This window comes from Elaeis guineensis, chromosome 1 (assembly GCF_000442705.2).
Source record: "Elaeis guineensis isolate ETL-2024a chromosome 1, EG11, whole genome shotgun sequence".
NCBI lineage: Eukaryota > Viridiplantae > Streptophyta > Magnoliopsida > Arecales > Arecaceae > Elaeis > Elaeis guineensis.
Genome location: NC_025993.2, coordinates 12,801,230 through 12,819,143, shown reverse-complemented (window position 1 = coordinate 12,819,143; position 17,914 = coordinate 12,801,230). Strand labels below are relative to the sequence as shown.

General features: G+C 37.8%; 1 pseudogene; it reads right to left on the bottom strand.

Moving 5' to 3' along the window:
• Nucleotides 1-5,604: 5,604 nt before the first annotated feature.
• On the bottom strand, nucleotides 5,605-14,282 carry LOC105038059 (F-box/kelch-repeat protein At5g43190-like; annotated as a pseudogene).
• Nucleotides 14,283-17,914: the final 3,632 nt, after the last annotated feature.

Sequence of the window (17,914 nt, the reverse complement as noted above, 5' to 3'; positions counted from 1 at the left end):
TTTTCTTCTATTTACAAGAAGGTTTGATTTTAATTCGAGTCATAAGATATTGAACATTATTTTTATAAAAAATGAGATCATGATTTTGAAATCTTAAAATATTAAAAAAAATTTAGATATTGATTTTGATAATAAAAATGAATGGTTCTGTTTCAGATCAATATTTGATGTATTGATATTTTTCTTATGAAATGATTTAAGAATGAATTTGTATCAAGAATTAGAATATTAAATATTTATGGGTGAGATTTTTACTATAAATCTCAAGTAAGAAATTATGAAGACTTAAGCAAAAAAATTTCGAGGACGAAATTTTTTTAGAGAGGAACAATGTTATGACCTGACCCATTCGGGCCTTAAACGAGCCCAAAAGCCCACAACAAAAAAAAAAGGAAAGAAAAATGAAGAAGACTCCCGTAATCCTCCCGATTGGCTCTTAATCGGAGTCGAAAATGTCGTCAGGAGGAGTCAAACTCCTTCTCCTGCTTCTATGTAAAGGGAGACCTCTTCTTTCTTCCTCCCACTAAGAAATTGGGAGCCAAACGGCGAGGATCGCCAAAAATTACTCGCGGAAGCCGTCACCATGCTCGCCTCGATTTCTCATCGGAGACATCATCGGAGCTCAAGGTAAGTCTCGATTTTTCTTCCCTTCTCCCCCTTCCTTCCTTTGCTTATGTGCACGATCGTCGGTGATCGAGTTTGCCGGATTTTGTTGGATAAATTATCCCCTATTTTAACCCCTCTTTTTCTTGATTTTCCGGCACTGGTGATCACTGCCGACCGTCGGTTTGGTTTCTCCGGACTGCGGTGACGTAGCCCTCCTACCATCGGCCACCACCGCACCGGCTGCCAACCTCAGACTGGTCGAACAAGGATGGGACCACACGGTCCCCTGTTTTGCCCAAAAGAAGCCACGGGAAGAAGAAGGAAGAAAGAAAAAAAAGAAAAAGAAAAGAAAAAAAAAAGAGAGAAAAAAATAAAAAAAAAAAATATAGACTCTCTCTCTCCCTTTTTTCTCTCTCTTCTCCTCTCTCTAAAATTTTTCTTTCTCTCTTTAGTCTCTCTCTCTTCACTTTCTCTCTCTAATTTCTATCTCTTGGTTATCTCTCTCTTAAGATTTTTTAGAATTTTGAGAAGAATGATGTTGAACTGAAATTGATCTTAGTGATGGATTTTGATCTGTGATCGTCGGACAGTTACCGACATCTATTTTGATCAGATCAGGTACTTTTAGATTTTATTTCTCATGATTTTATTGAATTATCCATATGATAATTTTAGCATGATTTGATCTGATCGATCGAATTTGTTCAATCATATCATCTGAGGAGTCCAAGATAAATTTCTCTCTCTAAAATTTTCTCTCTCTAAAACTGTTCTCTCTTGATTGATTTCTCTCTCTAAAAAGATTAGTCAATGAAGAAATTTTTTTTAATATTTCTGATCTGACGAAGAATCTTAATCCATAATTGTCGGACAGCATGCTGGCACTCATCTTGATCAGACTAGATATTTCTCAATTTAATCATCCATGATCTCAATTTAACTATGACTTGATTAGATCATTTTGATTTCACTAATCGAGATATTAGACTGTGGCACCTGATCAATTTGGATGGTACGTCATGAATTCTCTCTCCTTTGATTTTCTCTCTCTACTTGATTGATGAATCCAATAAAGAAATCTCAATCCTATCACTTTGAAAATTCGATTTGATCAGATAGTCAAATTTTAGATCGTTTATATCCTAATTGAATTTTGATCAGATAAAATTAGATGATCGGACCAATCTGGATGATAGAATACGGATCTCCATCAATTTTATTTTTCTTAATTATTCATATCATTTCTAATTATTGAAATTGATCCTATATAGGATTGTGGATATTTGATCATGGGATATCGCGATATGATCTATGAACAGAATTTTTGAAAGAAATTTATAGAATTATATGAATTTATTAGAATGCGTTCGAGGTAAGTAATGCTTCACTTTTTTCTAGATTTATCGATAAATTATAATATATTTTTCTGACATGATTTGTGAAATGATGCATAAATTGGATGAATGATATTTTGTTACAAAAATATCTTATTTTGATATGTTATGATGAAGCATGATTGAACATATTATTTTCGTTATGCATTATATTGATTGATTTCGATACCGTATGATTATATGTTTTCTTATTGAATTAGAATAAAAAATATAATTTATGAAGAATTTTGATATAAGAATAATATGAATTGACAATTTGACTATGTAAAAGACCCCACCAATGGGGGCATATACGTTGGCAATTGATTTGTCTTGAGAGTTTATGTCGCCAGTGAGATCAGCGATATATCGCCAGTGAGGCCAGTGACAAACCGCCAATGGGACCAGTGATTCCGAAAGATTTTGCTACCAGATGATTCGCTGCTCACCGCAAGAAGATAAGCAGTATTATGACCGTGCTACAGAAAATATAGTCATAGTTTATGGTTGATGAAAAAACTTAAGAATAAAAGAATTTAAAATCTTGAAAGAAACTTGAATTTTGAAAAAAAAATGAATTTAGCATAAATTATATTGCATAATTGAAATTGATTTCGAATTGATGAACTCTATATACTTATTTTCTATGAATAATTATTTATTTTAATATCTGATAAAATCTATTGAAATTGATCATCGCATACTGGGCTGTCTAGCTCATTATCTCCTATTTTACTGTTTTTACAGATATTGAAAAAATTAAGATGATGCAAGATATGAACGGAAGAGTGATTAGAAGCAGAACCTCCACATTCTTATTTTAGATTGAAAGTCTTATTGAATTTGATGTAAAGTGTATTGAACATTGTTGAATTTATTGACATATTAAATTTTAAAATTTAAATTATTATATTTTTATTTTAAATTATTGACTAATTATTCTGCTGTTGCTTTATGGTAGCACGATTAAGATGCCTTGCATGCTTGTAAGCAGAGTTTTCTATGAGTATGTCGTGGTCGCTATAATCTTCGGCTCACAATCTCGGATCAAAGTATAACAACTTTTATTTTTTCTTTGGCACCAATCTGAACATATACTATCGTCTGCTTAAAATAGAGTTGAAGGCACATAAGTACATTATTTTTATTCAAATGCTTGTATTTTTTTATGCAAATGCACATATTTGTTGAGCTTGCAGTGCCCATTCATGGGTTGGATTGCATACTTAAATCCAAGGCAAAATTGTCTAAAAATTTGAAACTTGGTCATTTCTGTGTAAAAAACGAAGAATAGAAGAAGTCCAAATTTGCAAATTCAAAGATAACGTGGGCCTTCATCGAAATAAATAAAGTGGGCCTTTTCTGCAAAGTTCTCTTGTCTCTTTGAATCTTTGGCATCTAGAAAACAAAATGACACTGCAAACTGATGGTTGCCCAATGCCCGAAATTCATTCCCATATATCTGTTTCGGTTCTTGTCGATTAAACTATTAATGCTGACTTTGTAAATGACCTGTTTTACATGCAGATAAGACGATTCCAGAAGAACTGGGGAATGAATCCTGCTTCCATGCCCAGTAGGAAATCTTTTGAGCGTGCAGGTGAGGGACAACTGCTATATTCTTTAAAATACTACTTATCTTGCTTAGATGGAGCTATGCTAGCTGTCTAACGGATGCTAGATGGCTGTGATGCTAAAGGCCGGACAGAAGCCATGTTCTGGCAGTAAATTTACTTCAGTTCTTGCCCAACCTCGTTGTCTGTATAATTAGTTAATTATGGCTGACTTTGTCAATGTTCTGGCAGTAAATTTACTTCAGTTCTTGCCCAACCTCGTTGCCTGTATAATTAGTTAATTATGGCTGACCTTTGGTGGATCAATGGGTGCTGATCTATCAATTTATATTATACCTTTGCTTTGCCCGATATGTTTTCAGGCTCCAGATGATTACAGTAGGACCAGTGACACCATGCATAATAATTGTAATAAGTAAAATCTAAACTCATCTTCTCTAAGGAGATGTTTGGTTGGGAGGAATGGGGATCTGGAATCGAAATCGGAATAGGTGATTTTCATTCCAGCCTTTTGGTTGGATGGAGTCTCATTCTCATTCCGATTCCAATTCCAACCAAACACCCCCATGATGCATTTTCATAATCTGGCTGGGTCCAAGTTATTCCTAGTAGTAGATGACAGTTGTAGCTTTCTAAGTTGTAAATGTAATTTACTGAGATGTTTGCGGACAGGCTGATGGCTTGCAACTAATGTGACAGCTTAAGCTTCTCTATCACAAATCTTCCTCATTTCTCCCCTCTTTATCTGTGTCACCTTTGGTCTATGCTTATTATTAGGACGATATGATATTGCTCGGGCACTGGAAAAATGGGGTGGCCTGCAAGAGGTTTCTTGCCTTTTATCTCTTAAGCTGAGACATCCCAGAAGACATTTGGACTCGGACGGTGAAGCGCAACATGATCTCAAGGCACCGACTGAACCGGTTGGTGAAGAAAAGATACCAAGACCTATATTCCTCAAGACAGAGAAATGGCTCATGAAGCTGAAGGATTTGGACATCAACTGGGTGGAGTAAACTTGCTGAATGTTTTCTGATCAGCATGCTTTTACTCTTTTTTCTTGGCTGCCTCTATTTTCACCTCACCTGATAATTCTCAAAATTAGTGTTTGTTAATCTACTTTGAATGCCCTGTATTCGGTTCAGGGTTGGATAACCTGTTTTGTAATGTTGAGTGTCACACTGTAACCTATTCGAATGATATTACAGAATTAGTTATTCTACAATCCTACTTCAAACGACCAAAAATGAGAGTGGTTGTTTTTTTTACTTTTTTATGGTAGTGTTCTGGAGGAAATTGTGATGGCTTTCATTTCTTAAAAGCAGAGGGTGCCCGGTTTAGATGCTTCCAATGGAGGTGTCAAAAGAGCACCCCCAATAAAAGTATATTCTCAAGTTGTCAGCAAAAGAAGGTTCTAACTAATTTAGCGTATTCTGTGTATGTGTATATATGTGCGTGTCAGAGAGAGAGAGAGAGAGAGAGAGAGCCAGGTTTTGAGGAAACACAAGTCTAAAAGCAAAGGGTCACCAGTGTTGTAGGCATGCAAGCCTTGGAGCCAGCTGGTGCAGCCAGTTCAGAATGCTTGCACTTTGAACACCTTTTGAACAAATTTAGGATCCTTGGAGCCGTAGGATGTCCTTAGGATCTGAAGTATGGTTTGCATGCATGATGAGATTGAACTACTACATCTTCCAGATTCTCAAAGGGATTCCTGAATTGATGCAAGACATGGTCTAAATAAAATGGCATGGCATCAAAAGAATCGTGTCCTTAGTTGCCATCTACAGCACCAGCTACCCTTCTGATGATAATCATCTACCTTTTGACTCCAGCTCATAACAGGCATTCTCAATGTCATTGTCCAGCACCAGACCTGTTCGAACTGCGAAACCTAATCTTGCCCCAAGTTTCAAAAGTTGATACCATTTTGAAGTTAAGTATGTCTTAAAATATCATATACCGAAGCAAATTCAAAAAAAGCTTCTACTTAGCATCACATGCGACATACCCTGCTAATCTAAATAGGAATGCAAGTTTTGACAAATGCAGGATTACGGATGCAAATATATGTGCATTAATATTGATATAAACATTCACAGCATATATCCACTGGTGAATGAATGAATTTTTATAAGTTGGGTTTTTAACTAAATCATGTCATTATTTCAATAACTGTGCCAAGCTATACTAGGCCTCTTCTTTGCTCCTTTCTAATGGCAGGAAGGTTGAGTCCATATTCTAAATATGAACTCCTTCAAGTCAAACATGGACAACCCCAGCACTTAGCAAAAGCAGTAATGATGAGAAAACTTGCTGTTCATTTACCACTTTAGTCACATCTAGAGCCCCCTTCTCAGGATGATCTACCAAAGATATATGATGTCGGCCAATGCCAACCCTTTTTCCAACAGAGGTGTTAAGTATAGGCAGTGGGCCATCCGAAAGAGTGGTTCAGGTGACTGTATGATCGACTAAAGATATATGATGCCGCTTGGATCCTCCATCATCTGTGACAATAATCATGTAGAAGAATGAATCAGTATCAGAGACAGCTAATATTTATGAACAAAAACAAGAACAAATTCAAAAATTATTAATTGAACTCATTGCCAAATTGTAAGGTACAAAAGCATCATGATTCATCACTTTCTTCAGGTGAAATAAGCAAGCATGCATCTAGAATAGCACTCTGGATAGAGTTGTCATTTGCTTTTGCCTTTTCATGCCTGGTTCAGGCAAAACAACTGAAAGTTGGCAATGTTATAGCATGTTGATTGCATAGAAATGTAGGTGCCTCTTTTCCTACTTTTTTTTGGCAAACAATTACTAGAGGAATGGAGAAAGTCCCTTTATATACAATGAACTTTGCCTTTTTCTAAACAAGAAAATCAGATACTATATGGAAGCATTGCAGAAAGACCAAGATAACAGAATAATTCCTCAGGATAACTGATGTTGTACAATTGAAAAATACGTATATGAAAATGGACAAGAAGAGTGATCAAGGCAGGTTATGCATTATAGAGACCAAGGTCATGTTTAACGATGCCTATGGCCTTGAACAATAAAAGTAATCCAAAGTCTTGACAATAAGCAATCAGTTATGATGAAGAAATATGACTAGAAAATGATAAAACAAGTAGGGATGGCAATGGGTCAGGTATGGGTCGAGTCAGCCCATATCCATACCCACCCCACAAGTAAAAGACCCATACCATACCCGCCTCGAGTCGGATCGGGTTGGGTCCAGTAGAGATGCGATTTGGGTATATAAGAAGGGTTGGTCAGATCAGATCAGATAGGCTACATGTAAACAATATAAAATTATTATAATTTTGAATAGAAGATATATATTAACATTATATCAGATCGGATTCGGATCGGGATGTACCATTATCCATAGCCGACCTGAACTCGCTTCAGGTATTTTTTCTAGAACCCATATTGGCCCCAGGTTCCGATTAGGTTGGGTCAGGTTGGATACTCAACGGGTCAACTAAAATTGCCACCCCTAAAAACAAGATGACCATTTCTGACACAAGCATAGTTGTGCACTGAGGGGCTATGAGACAATTAAAATGAAGTTGTTTCTGTTGTTTTCCTTCTTTCTTCTTTTTATTCTTCTTCATTTTTGTGTGTGATGGCCTAGAAACAATTATACATGCGTTCCAATGCTCATCAGGACCTTAGCCTTACAGTGTGTCTGATGTTTGGAAGGGAAGAACAAAGGTCTAAGGTAGAATTAATATATGTGGTCTCTAACATAGAACTAAGAGAGATGTATCAAAAGTTTTCTGAAAACCATGTTCACCGTTAATCCCTAAGGTGACATTTTAGAAGATTGGAGCGCAACCCAGGAAAGGCAAAATATGGTCGGGAAAGTCTTAGCAGGGGAATATGGAGTTAATTCAGTTCTTCTGAGACAAGCCCAAGTGCGTTGAAGACCTTATTAATGTGATAGAACAATAGACTGCCATGAAGAATACAACTATCTCAGGGAAGTTATCAATATTGTTTAAGAGTTGGAGTTGAGCAATAAATATAAATAACAAGAGGTAAAGATAGCCTTAAGGCAGCCAGTTCCATATCTGGTTGCAGTTTGTAGCTATGTTTTGCTTGAAATAAGAACAACCATTGATTTTACAGTGCTGAAATATATTTGTTTCATGGCCTTCTTGAAGCTCTTCCTTTTTGTTAGTTGAAAACCTTAATAAGATAATCATGCCTTCAGACAAACATTACATTACATGCATAAACATTTCCAAAGCAAATTGGTAGCTGACAGGGAACTAAAGATGTCATTGACCAAGGTTCGAGGAAGAAAGAAACATTGGTGGCTCATAAATATTCGATTTTATTACTTGTCCCAGTCAATTGTAACGTAATTTACATTCAATTATCATCATATTTCAAGTCATGGAAGAGTAGTCTAATATCTTCTATATAAGCAATTCATGGTTGCTTACTGCATTATTATGAGTAACCTCACACTTCTTAACTATGTTGCCTACAGCCAGGGCCAGTTATTTTTGAATTTCAGTCAATAGCAATAAATGATATAGGGGGTTTTGAGTAGAAATGTTCTTTATAAATTCCATTTCGAAACAATTTTAGGTCAGAAAATTCTAGTGATTTGCTTTAACACATACCTTAAAAGACTCCCAATAAAAGTAAATGGGATGGCATTTTTCTAGAGTGAAATTATTAAAGAAAGTTTTTCTCTTTTTATTTTTTCCATTTTCTTCATTTCATGTTAACATAAAAGTAAATCAGAGCCCAGATTACCCCAATAGATGTAATTTGACTTGACAAATAATAAAGTTCATGACCCTCTCCACAGAAGTTAACATCCAAAATCTGTTGAGGATCCAAGTAACAGGTCCTACAAAATGTTTTCCTCCATAATTCTTCATTCTGAATTTACTTTTCCAATCAATTTGACTTCCCTATCTATATTTAACCACAAAAAAACTCAAATTCTTCCTTTCCCTCTTCCCTTTGCAACAACCAAGTCTAAATCTATTCCATGCCCAGATCTCATCCATTCAAACATCAAGATAAAGACTCTAAGAACCCGAAAAATTGTAGCTTTAGCGGATCAGATCCAATCCTCAAAACAGAACTCCATAAAAAAAAAAAAAAAAATGCATGGCATGTTTATTGAAGACATTTGACAGTAAATAAACTAACAACACAGTTGAAACTTATTGTACAGAACCAAGATAAACCAAGTGAGGCTTGATGAAATGATCCATATAATGTCTAAACAACAAAGTCTATTTTTACAATCTGATGTCAATTGTGATGCATATTCCAGCATGAACCTTTTCTACAAGAACTTCAGCTCAACCCTTCATATAGGTTTCAATGCTTAAACTAAACAATAAACCAACAATTTCATTAAAACATTTTGTACAGAACCAAGAGAAACCAAGTGACACTCAATAACAAGATTCATAACGTGTCTAAAGAACAAAGTCTTTTTTCCCATTCTGATGTCAATAATAAGTATTGTAACACATGTTCCAGAATGAAACCTGATATGCACAGAACTTCAGCTCAACCTTGCATATAGTTCACGATGCTTAAACTAAGCAATAAAACAGAGGTGAGTTTTGACAAGCTTTGATAAGAAGAATGCCTCGGTTTATGACACAGAGGTAGTGCAGTTGTTGATTGTTGCTAGCACACAGATCACTTATCCTGACAGAAACTCTCTTAAAAATGTATAAAACTGACAGAGGGCAAAAAAAAAAATGATAGAGAGATCTTTCAGATAAACTGGGTAGCTCAGTATCAACCAGTATCACATATTATTATGCCTCTTAACAACATGGGACTGGAATTAATCAAGGAATCTCTACTGGAGGAAAGTATGATCGGAGATTCAGAGTCCATTACATTCAACAAAATATACAATAATTTCCTACTAGATTTACTAAAATTTGAATGGCATATTGGTTCCAGTTGGTTGGCAAAAATGCAAGTTGACTACCAATGCGAACAGATAGCATCGACTAAACATATTCTAGTTTTAGTTTAGCAGCCAATGGTTTTATGGACAAGTACCAATGGCAGGTTCCTAGCCTACCAAAAGATGAAAAATAAAGGTATATAACAATAGAAAATATATTAGTTTCCCACTGCCTTCCAGTTCTAGTTTAGAAGTCAATGGCTTTACCAAATAATGTTTATTGCTTTCAAATGGTTCGCACTCTAGCTCTGCAATTTGGACAGACTTGTGATGGTTCTTTTTATACTTCATTTGCTGATAACTTTATGGCACCATCAGCAACATTTCACAATCAGAAAGAAAAACTGTCTTGTCCATGTGAATTATTCTGCACCTTCCTAAAAATTCTTGCAAGATGAGTGCCACTTCTCTCAACCAAAAGAAAGCACTACATTTAATTCAACAAAGCCTAGAAAGAGAGTAAAGAGAATCATCCAAACTCACCAGACTGCCTACAATCCAGCAGATAACCAGATCTTTGGGTTGAAACTATCAATCTTCAAGGAAAGCATACCATTCCTAGTTAAACAGCTGAACATTATCATATCAATAGTAGAAGCATAGCTAATAGACGATAGATTTTTTATTTCATATGCTCATGGATAAACATTAGTAACATGACAAAGTGACATCGAAATAATACTTAGTACTTTTAAATAAGTGCAATCTACAAGCCTATGATCAGACTAGGAACATACATGCACCCTGATTAATACTTAAAAATAATACCAAATAAGAAGAAATAACTATGCCAAAACAATAACACAATTGCATATTTTGTAAAAAGAGGCTTGACAGAAGTGGCGCTCATCTTGCAAGAAACTTTAAGAAGGTGCAGAATATCCACATGGATAAGAGTTTTTCTTTCTGATCGTGAATGTTGCTGATGAAGCCATAAAAGTATCAACAAGCAAAGTATAAAGAGGACTATCATGAGTTGGTCCCAATTGCAGAGCTAGAGTGCAGAGCATTTGAAAATAATATACATCAAGGACTCATTTGGTTCGCGGGAAGTGGAAGGGGGAAAGCAATTCTTGAGAAGTGGAGGGGAGTCTCCTTGTTTAGTTGGAGTTTTAAGAGGAGAGATAATAGAAAAAGCTCTTCTTATGGGAAGACAAAAAGTGAAACCCATAGGGAAGATAGATTTTAGGACTTCCCATGGGATAGAAATTGGTGACCCTTCTTTCTTTCCGAAAATATCCTTGAAATATTATCATTATAAATATTATATTCATATAATATAATATTTATACTAACATAAATATCATAATATTTGTAATATGTTAATATCATTTTAATATTATAACATTTTTATTAATATTAACATAATATTTATATCAATATATTAATAAATTTGTTATCTTAAAAATATTAACATTATATCAGTACATATATATTAATGTTGTATTAACATAATAAATTATAATGATATAACATTATATTATATTATATTCATATTAATATAAATATTATATTAATATTTATATAGAGTTTGGGAGTAAAAAGGAGAAGTCTTATATCTATTAAGGGTATAATAGATATCTTCCACAGTTTTATCAGAAAAGTAGATGCTCGAACAAACATAAACCACTATAAAATAAATCATTTTTCTATGATCAATCAAACATACCAAAACTATATTCTTAGGCATCATATTGCTAAGAAGTGACTTCCTAGGGAAAAAAAAAGTTCTTTCCGGCTGCAAGCCAAATGAGTCCCAAAAGGTTTATTGGGGGACATAGTTAGTTCCCTATCTATGTCAAGAACTTGATTTTCTTACACTTATTGTTTAAGGAAGCTCATGATATATCCTTATGTTTGTGCTGTTAAATTCATCTCACCCACATTCTATCTACAATACCTCTAACTTTCTTCTGTGGTGGAGACATCAGCTTTCCCAAAATTCTAATAAAATTAAAATTGCAGACTAAATCATAAAAATTCCAAGGATAGACAGCAGATAACTCATTAGTCATAAGAATCTGCCTAGAAAAAATCTTTCAGTGAGGGTTCCCTAGTAAGTCAAATGAACCGACCTCCTTTGCTCCCTTCAATTCGGCATTTCTGAAAATGCTGCCACATATCTTGATAATCTACCAACTTTAAATAATTCTGTTAGAAGATAATACCCCAGCTACATCGAAGACAGACTAGAGAAGGGTTCATTACAAATAGTATGTAGAAATGTTACTATAATACCGATCAGAAATAGATGAGCACAATCTTAGCGACAGACATGTCAAGCCGAGGCCGAAGTTGAAAGCAAGGCCGAGGCAGAAGTCAAGGTCAAGGCCGAGGTTAAAATCAAGGGCGACGCCGAAGTCAAAGACCTTGATTTCGACCACCTATCTGAGTTTGGACAATAGATCTTTGCCTCGGTCGGGTCCTTAGCCTCTAGCCCAGAGATGATCGTTAAACTTCATATATTGAATACCATAACTCAAGCTTCTTCTTCAAGGATCTTTAGCCGATCTTTACTTCTAACCATGTGTCGCACCAGTGACTATCTCAAACTACTATTTTGGGAGGGTTGACTCCGGCATGACCACGACGAACCGCACCATTTGATGGCTTATAACCACCTCAAAGGTCCTTTCCTTTTGATTCTGGGTTCGATCGATGCATCCAGTAACATCCAACTGATGTCTCCGTGCGACTATGCCATTAAAAATAGCAATTTCTTGTGATGATCTGAGAGGCCTCTCTATGGTCCGATCACATCATCTCATTAGAGAATGTAGATTCACCTGGACAGGATAATATCATGCCATCCTCAAAGCCTCTAATTGTCAACTCATGACATTAATAGAGGTGGCCTCCATGTGCTGTAGGGTGACAACCCTCACCAATCCAGAAAATCAAAGGACCAGGCATGCTAAAAAAGTCTTTTATGGCCTTCCCTCTTCCTAACTCTCCAATCTCATTTATAAAAAGAGATAAACAAAGATCCTTCAGGTACGCCTTCTCTCTCTCATAAAATGCTCGTTCTTTTCCTTCTGTTGTAGAAAATCTGACTTGAGCGTCGGAGGATTCCCGTCGAAGTTGGACCGAAGCTAACTCTAACAGAAGCTTTTTTGCAGGTCCAGTCGTCATCGATCCATCGGACATTGCCTCGCTCCAGCACTCCAGTTCAGGACGGATTCCAACTGCAACAAATTCCATGACATTTAAAATCTTTCAAGTAACCTCACCCATAATTGATGCTGGTTAACAGAGCAAGCAGACCAAACAATTGAAAATACGATCATGTGAAATATGGTACCACGAAATTTCCTTTTGCTCTAGTAAAATGGCAAGGACATCTGAATAATTTTCACCTAGTCCATCACCATCCACAACCTCATAATATATTTTTTGGATGCCTCAAACCAAACAGGAAAAAAAAATCAAATTTTTTCTTGGCCAACCAAAGTTTAAAAGAATATAAAATGTTAAAAATATAAAAGATAAACAAGAACTAAGAAAATGATAAAACATAGAATAATCCTTCTATTTTTGTATGAACTTAAATAATTACAACCTCCTGAAGAACAAAGGAATTAATTCAAAATACATATAACCCTTATCTTCTGCATACCTTCCATTGGATCCTTTCAACAGATCCATACGAGGCTCTATCGCATGCCCAAACCAAAACCTTCTCCGCCTAGGGATTGCTGGACACGGCAGTGGCCACCACCACCTCCTCGCAGGCAAATCAAACATCAACACAGTAGTATCCCGAGTGTTGTAGAAACAAACAATCCCCATCCGAGCTACCGTCCAGAAATGCTCGAGCCTACGACCTCCAAATATTCTGAAAAATCCATCAGGCATGAAGCAGATCAACCTCCATTCTTTCTTTGGCAAATCGAGCTCCCAAATCCCAACCCTAGCGATGCATCCCACGTCCTCCACGCCCCCAACCAAGAACAATCTATCTTCAGAATCCAAGATATGGGAACAAACAACCGGCGGCATCGCCATGTCTACGAGGTTCCAATCGCCGCCGACCGGATCAAAGGTCAATAGATGATCGGGCCCTTCGCTGAGGACGAACAGTAAGCCGTCCAAGAACACGGCGTTGCCGAGAACGGCAAATTGGCCGGGAAACTAGCCCTTGATCTCCCACCGGCCGGAGCGGGAGTCGAAGACCTGGGAGTAGACGCGATCACCGGTGCTGACGGCGACGATCTTGTAATGGGCCGAGGGAAATTCATCGATGAGAGCGACAACGTAGGGTTGGAGGACGCTCGCCATGTCAGGAAGGAGGGCGAGGGTGGCGCCGGAGAAGAGGTCGAAGACGGCGAGGCGGCTGTGTTCGTCCAAGGCAAGGAGGAGGCCGCCGTCGGACGCGATCGCGAAGACGAAGGAGGGGGGGAGGCCGAGGGTGAGCCAGCGGTCGCGGGAGGGGTGGTAGGCGGCGGGGGAGACGTTGTCGGTGAATGGGATGAGGTAGAGGTCGTCGGGGTTGCGGCGGAGGGAGGAGAGGAAGGCGGGTGAGCGGATGGTGGAGCGCCAGGAGCGGGAGACGGACTGGCAGCGGGCGAGGGTGGAGACGGGGAGGAGGGAGAGGATGGATCCTTGGAGGTCGAACGGGAGGAGGTCCCACGGGAAGAAGGGGGCCGGGTCTTCGTCGGAGTTGGAAGATTGCTCCAGTTCCATCGGAGGGATCTTTGGTTGAAGGCTGCGCAGCGTGCGTTTCCACAAATAATCTTTCCAAGTAATATGTAATATTTATACCATAAAAACGTTCTTTTTCTTTCTGAATGAAGCAAGGGAAAAAAATAAAAAACCCAAAACTAAGGCAAATCCTACAGGAAACTTGTGAATATTATACATGTCCGAGCATCTACTAAGCACATAGAGTGAGTTTCTCATATTTTTGAGAAAGAAGATAGGCTACAAATTAACAGCTAGAATCTTGAATAGAATCAACGGTATCAATCAAACAAAAATTTAACAAAAATCTGCTAATAGTAAGTTGAATCCATGGATCATATGGGATCGAATCGAACCGATAGGTTTATAATATGTTATTGCTTCGAGAGTAGGTTGTCTAAGCTTCAGGAAAGTCAGCTTTGAAGTTGACTCCACTTTTATGGATACTATTAGGGTTGAAAATAAATCAGATACGTATCAAATTTTAGTATATCTATATTCATATTTGTTGGGATAATTGGATTTGCTTTCTCCAATTCTACGTCGACTCTCATATTCGAGATCAGTCCTTTATTCCATATCTATATAAGAAAAGCCAAGAGATCCCAAGAGGAGAGGTTCTGAAAAGGAAGAAACTTCCATAATTCAACTCTCATGGAAGTCATCTGGCCAAAGCAAAATCATTATAGCCGAACCAAAGTCATCTGAACAAAGCAGAGTCATTATAGCGGAGCTTGAGTCATCATGGCTGAAGCAACATCTTCATGACGGACTGACCATCTTCATGTCATGACCGACTGACCATCTTCATGACCGCTTGACCATCTTCATGTCATGACCGCTTGACCATCTTAATGTCATGGCCGATTGACCACCTTCATGGCCGATTGACCATCTTTATGACCAAACCATCATCATAAAGGCCGACTGTCAAACAATCGATTGCCGACTATCAAACGGTCGACTGCTAAATATATAATCATGATACTACAATCATGGATAATAACTACATGCCATGATCGTTAGTGGGTATAAATTGCCCACCAACTCCATGATTATGGCCCGATAATCAGGGTAACTATCTCTTATTGCCATAAAAAATGGGATTACGTGCTCGACGGTTACACCTGAGTCACCTATAAAAGGGAGATAAGGGAATAGAAAATAGATAAGATACTTTTTGGACTGATACTCTGTCAATTTTGATATTCTACTTCCTGTTCGATCACTTTTTACTGACTTAAACATCGGAGGATCTCTATTGGACATAACCCCGATCAGTGTGAACTTCTTTTACAGATGTTCTTCACTGGCGTCAGGTGCTCCAAGAGATTGGCCGCAACAGATTGGCGCACCAAGTAGGAGGCAAACAAACTCTGAAAGAGTAATGGCAAGAGAAAAAGTCCAGAAGACATCCATCAATAATGGTTGGCGATCTTCTCATGGGAAGAGACTGTCTGAGCCAAAACATAGAGCCTTATGCTCCGCAGCAACAATCAAGGGAGTCCAACCATCCTCAATCGCTCCTTCAAATCGATGCCGTCAATCATTGGCTGCCTCATTTCAACACAGCCAACAATTGATGGTGGCGTAATCTCAAAGACAGTCTCATCGACGGGATTGGCCACACCACTAGCCCATCACTCTCAACGCATCGATCGCCACCTACTTTCCCCCACAAAGCTAATAAAGGGAAATGACGGCATTCTCTTTCCCCCTCATCCAGTGAAGGTACTACTCCTGGGTGCTCTCTCTGAAAGGATTTCCAGTGTATAGACAACTACAAGCAGAAGCTCCAAGAGCTAGATCACCAAATTGAAAAGCTATAAAACAACTAAACAATGAGACTACAGGGGGCAAATGATTCGAAAAGCCCCTCCAAATGACCAATCAATTGTGATCGACGATTTGAAAAGCTTCAAACGATGGATTGATTCGAAAAGTTTCAAATGACAAATCGATTGTGATTTATGATTCAAAATTTTTTCCAAATGACGACTATGTTCCTGTATAATGGAATGACTTATGACAATGTTCCGACTCAACGGAGTAATGTATGACAATGTTCCTCTATAACGGAATGATTTATGACAATGTTCTGATTCAATGGAGCAATGTACGACAATGTTCCTCTACAACGAAATGACTATCTCTCGGACATGGACAATCTATGAATACCTTCAATAAAGTTGTCTTTATGATATAATATATTCCAAATGACATGTTCGGTTTTCAATAGACATTCAACTGAATATTCGACTATCTACAGATTAGTTAATCAACTTTTATCTGAATGACTAAAGTAAAGAAAGAAAAATGATGAGTCAATAGCTCATCCAACGATTATACGAGTCGACAACAAATATAAACTCCGGCTCAAGCCTCGAAGGGCCAAAGCAAAAAATATCAATTTTCGGATCGAGATGAGTCCCAAGATGATCAAAATGCTGACTCCGATCTGACGGCTCTATATGTTGACTCTGATCAGACGACTCTATATGCCGACTCAATTACGATCGGAAGAACAATATGCTGACTCGACTCTGATCGGACAGAATAACACACTGAGTTGGCTATGATTAGATGGAACAATATGTCGACTCGATTTTGATCGATCAGAACAACATGTCGACTCGACTATGGTCGGACGGAATAACATGCTGACTCGACTCTAATCGAATAGAACAATATGTCGACTTAACTCTGATCGAATGGAACAACATGCCAACTCAACTATGGTCGGACGGAATAACATGCCGACTCGATATTAATCGGGTGGAACAACATGCTGACTTGACTATGGTCAGACAGAACAAGATGCCAACTCGACTATGATCGGATGGAATAAGATGCTGACTCGACTGTAGTCGGATGAAACAAGATACCAACTCGACTACAGTCAGATGGAACAATATGCCGACTCAGCTACGGTCAGACAGAATAATATACCGACTCGACTGCAGTCGGATGGAATAATATGCTGATTTAATTGCGATCAGATGAAACAATATGCCGACTCGACTGCGGTTGAACGAAACAACATACTATCTCAATTACGGTCGGACAGAATAACATACCAACTCGACTTCGATCGAATGGAACAACATGCTGACTCAATTTCGGACAGATAAAACAACATGCCAACTCGACTACGGTCGGACCGAACAACATGATAATTTGACTATGGTCGGACGGAACAACATACCGACTCGACTTCGATCGAACGAAACAACATGCCGACTCGACTCCGATCGAATGGAACAACATGCCAACTTGACTTCGATTGGATAAAGCAACATGCCGACTTGACTGCGGTTGGACGGAACAATATGCCGACTCAGCTGCAGTCTGATGGAATAATATGCCGAATCGACTGAGGTCAGACGGGATAATATGCCGACTCGACTACGGTGGGACAGAACAATATGTCGATTCGTCTACGATCGATCAGAAAAATATGCCAACTCAACTCCGATCAGGGAAAAAATATTCAACAGTTATCTATGATGAATGATGATCATATTCAAAGAGACAACATAAAAAAAATTACTACGAATTGAAAGCTATAAAATCAAACTAAGATCTGATAATAAAAAAAAATTCTTTCATTATTAACTAAAATGATCATAGAATCGGGACTCGAAGTCATGACAGAAGATATGCTGACTCCCATCGTCCAATGTATTAAGCCATTTTGCACTTGAGAG